Genomic DNA, 4,460 nt, shown 5'->3' on the forward strand with positions numbered 1-4,460 from the left:
CAGGAAAAAACAGGGGCAGGAACTGGTCGTTAAAGATACTGTTTTTATAGGACCCGTGGCAACTAGAAATTCACTTTACGTACAAAAGACAAATACATTCATTGATTGGAAACTGCATGAAAATTACAGCATTTCGTTTCTGTTTTCTTGTTTTAAATTATAAATTCATTCTTCATAACATTTTCTGTGATTTGGTCATTTTCTATTTTGACTAGTGAAAGATTCTCCTACAAACTCAGAGTATGAATGGGCTGAATTGTACAAGTGGAATAGAGGAAAAACTCTCCTTCACTCGCCCTTTTATATTTAGCCCTTTCTTTTACATGGCCCTTAGGGAGCTACCCAAATCCTTTCATTATCAAGTATAAGACCCTTTACAATTTCAAGGGTAGCCAATGTCCCACCACACTTTCAGACCCCATCTCAGTTTCGTCCTTGGCCTCCCTCTCATTTAACTTCCTTTGTTTTCATCTCCCGTTCTTTCCCTTGGCAAATGTTGATGTGCTAGGAATATAGCAGTGAAGAAACAGAACAAAAATCTCATCCATTATTTAAATAGGAGAGACAGGCAATAAGGAAAATAAATACAATATATTTTGTTTCATGGTGATAGGTTGAGGAAAAAGTAAAACGAAAAGGTGAATGCTTGTTGTGTTTGCCTGGGTAGACCGTGTTTTAAGGACTTCCTCCTTGAGTAAAGCAAGCCCTATGACTACTGGTGATTGGAGGGCAAGTGATACCAGGATGCTTGTTCTTTTATTAGTTCTCAACCGATACACAAGCAACTTGACACCAAACAGCTGCTTGACACCAGATCAAGGAACAGTGATCTTATTTAATATGCTTTGTGTTCACCGTGGCAGGCATTGTGAGGGAAGTAAAAAAGTAACAGAAATAAAAGATAACTTTGTTTTTATTTTGAAACTCCAAATAGATTCCACTTTCTTGAGGGTAGAAATCAGCAGAATGAATCATTATATGCTTTGAAAACTTGACAGAAACCATGCTGTAGAAAAACTGTGTCACAAGTAGGACATCAGAGAAGGCTCGCTTATGATCTAAGATCTGAGCTTTAAAAACTGTGACATGGGTGACTGGAAAAGGACATTGGAGATGAGGAGAACAACAGGGCTCTGTAGTCCCGAATTCCTCAACAGAGTTTTAAAATAATCTATGAGCCAATGCATTTGGAGCTCCAAGATAATTTCCAATTTCCAAACTTGTCTCCAACTCTCTCTGCCACTTTTACCCCACCATACATTGTCTCCTTTCTTCATGCCTAATTTTCTCTTTGGTAGTTTGGATAATTCAGTACTCAGGATCATGTTCTTTTCAATGTTATTTTCCTAAGAACTTTATGAGCACCAGGCTCTTCATAGGCTACTGAAATGAGGAAAGCTCTGACCCTCCACTCAAGGAGCTGCTAAGCTGGTAAGTGAGCTAACAACTATCCAACGATGGCATGTAATGCTCACTCTTTCACAAAGTCTGTTCTCCCTTGTTTTGTTTTCCCAGAGGAAGCCACATTTCCAGTCTCCTTTGTAGGTAAAGGTAGCTTCAGTTGTGGCCAGCGAGGCATATTCCAGAACTCTTCCCTAAAATTAATCTTTAGTTGATTTCTACTTCTGGTACAAAACCAGCCTACTTAGGACAAATAACTAGAAAATTAGGCAAAATATATAAAACAAATCTTTCAGACATCGAGAGAAAAGGCAGAGTGGAACTGTGATCACTGAGAAAAGGGAAACAGAGGTAAAGCTTGCTATTGCCCTTGCTTTCTGCCTGTAGACAATTTCTGGAAGATGGCAAAGGCAGGAAGATCCCAAGCAATGTGAAAGAAATGTTGCTAAGCTGAAAAGACAAATATTGAATTTGTGGGAGGCTGAGGCAGCCAGAATTTGCAGTCAAATTATTGGAGAGTAACAATTTCTGCAGAGAAATATGCATAAAGGCCCCCTTAACTATGCATGGATGCAACAAAACTCCACAAAGCTGCACAAATAGTAACTGCTGAGGAAAAAACTATGGGAACTGTAACCTGAACAACTCCTAGAGTTTAAGCAAGGTTAAGAGACACTGAAATCCCTTCCAGCAGAGCCGAGAAACCCATTTAGCCTCAGGGAAGTCAGTAAAGAACCTAGAGAATCATGCGTTGATAGTTTTGCTTAATTAGCCCTAGAGTTAGGGCTACTTTGGACAACCCTAACAAAGCTTAAAAACAAGTTTTGAATGCATTAATGTGATTTGCAAATAACTTAATTGCCTAACAAGACAAACCTTAGCCCTCCTTAGAGAAAAATAATAATAGACCACTATTATAAAATTTATAATGATATTCAATAAAAATTCACTAGACAAGCAAAGAAACACCATATTGTTACCTCAAAACAAGAAAACAAGAAGCAGAATCAGAAGTGACAGAAATAATGGAATTATAAGAGAATAATTTAAAATCAACTATTATAAATGTGATCAATATCTCCTAAAGGACAAGATAGTCATAATCATAATAAAGAAATCAATAAGAATACTTTCCAGAAATAACAATACAATATCTGAAATAAAATTTTTCTTAATAGGATTAATAGTAGATTGATACTGCGGAAGAAAAGATCAGTAAAAATGAAGACACAGCAATTGAAACGAAATTGAAGCACAGGAAGGAAAAGAAGAAAAAATAGACTCAGGGACCTGTGGGACAATATCAAACAACCAACACATGCAAGATTGTTTTCTGAAAGGAGTTGGAAAAAAAAGGTGCATAAAAGTTTTTTGAGTAAATGCTGAGGTCTGACCCACAGACCCAGGCTGCATGATGGATGAATAATGTACTCAAACACCGGTATTCAGTGAAAGAGCAGCTAGGGGGCCAGGCCACTCGCAGAAAGAGTTGTAGCAGCCACATGCCCTGACTAGCTGGCCCTGTGGGCATTTATTTAGCACAGATTTAATGACAAAGGCTTTGAGTCAACACACTTGTGGATAGTTAATGTGGTCGCCCTCCCTCAGAGAAAGCAGTCCTACAAATGATAGAAGTTGGTCTTAGGACCACATGAGTAAACAAGCTCTTTAGATAAACTCCCTTACATTCCTTTGTACCTACTCTAAGCTATTAGCTCACTGTAAGAGGATTAGGCTGTTTTCAGCCATAACTCTCTCCTGAGACTGTTACAAAACCTTCCTGCCTTCAAAGGAGGTTTGCTTCTCCTTCCTATAATTTCCTCTGACAATTTTTCCCACCACCCTGACTGACATCTCCCCCTTTTCTGTTTTTAGCATCAGGTTTTGTTGGAGAGTACAGATGTGTGCAGCAACAGGTCTGTCAGGCGTGGTGGTCACTGCCCGTATTCCAGCTTTGCATCCTAGAATTAGTAAATAACATAAGACAAACATGAGTATAATTAGCAACATTCTTTGCCAATCAAGGAGTGACCTGTGGTGTTACTTGGCAATCTAGTTTGATGTGTGCTGTTACTAAGGAACCCCATTACGGGTATGTTAATCCCTCTCAGCTAAGTAGTCACATTGTTAGAAGCTGGGAAGGGGGTGTTTGTCAAAGCAACAGGGCAGAAGAAAGGCGGATATAAGAGATGAGCCCAATAGAGTGTAGCAGGTACCGGTTGTAGGCAAAATGAGAGAATAAAAAGGAATAAATTGTTTGGAGTGAATGGTGTTTGTGTTTGAAGCAGGATTTGCTTTGCCTTCTGAGTTGTCTTCTTCAACATTCTGTCTGGGGCCTGTGTCATCCACAGAAGCCACATTGTCTGGGGCTGCGAGTCCTGTAGGGTCATTTTCTTCATTTCTGGTACTGGGTTGGGTCCTAGCCATGTCATAAGATGGTTTGATGCATCGTGCTGGAATCCAAAGAGGACCTCAGGGGGTATGAACACAAGCATATCCTCTTCCCCATGTTAGCAAATCATTTGGACCACACCATTCATTACTGTTTACATCTTACCATAAAACTGCAGGTTTTATGTCTTGAGAGGTTTTAGCAAAGTGCTTTTCTACAGCTGATTGAAATTTATCATCTACATTTACAAAATTAAGCAGTGCTCTACACATTCAGAGAAACTTCTCTAGTAACAAACTATAGAAATGATCCCTGAAAGTATAGTCCTTGGGAAAGTTGAAATTGTTATAGTTAAGTTTCTCCAATTTTGGTGGAAAAATTGGTGCAACTGGGTGGCTTGGTCAAGCAGTGATGTCATAACCTGAAGGTCTGCTTGATCCTTGCTGTAAGCCAATGGGCCAGGCAGTGAGCTGTAGGCTCAAATATGTGTGATAAAAATAGGATGTGTATGTTGATCTAGCAATTGCTAAAGTCAGAGAAAAAGAGCATGTGGGGCTGGCTCCAGAGTAGACTTAATTAGTGCTGTCTCAAGCTTCTGCAATAAATAAACAGAGTAAGGCCAGGCATGGTGGCTCACGCCTGTAATCCCAGCACTTTGGGAGGCTGA

General features: G+C 39.5%; 1 pseudogene; it reads right to left on the bottom strand.

The window, feature by feature from the left end:
* Positions 1-4,022: 4,022 nt before the first annotated feature.
* Positions 4,023-4,121, bottom strand: LOC111554638 (annotated as a pseudogene).
* Positions 4,122-4,460: the final 339 nt, after the last annotated feature.

Source organism: Piliocolobus tephrosceles, chromosome 6 (assembly GCF_002776525.5).
Source record: "Piliocolobus tephrosceles isolate RC106 chromosome 6, ASM277652v3, whole genome shotgun sequence".
In the NCBI taxonomy this organism is placed as follows: Eukaryota; Metazoa; Chordata; class Mammalia; order Primates; family Cercopithecidae; genus Piliocolobus; species Piliocolobus tephrosceles.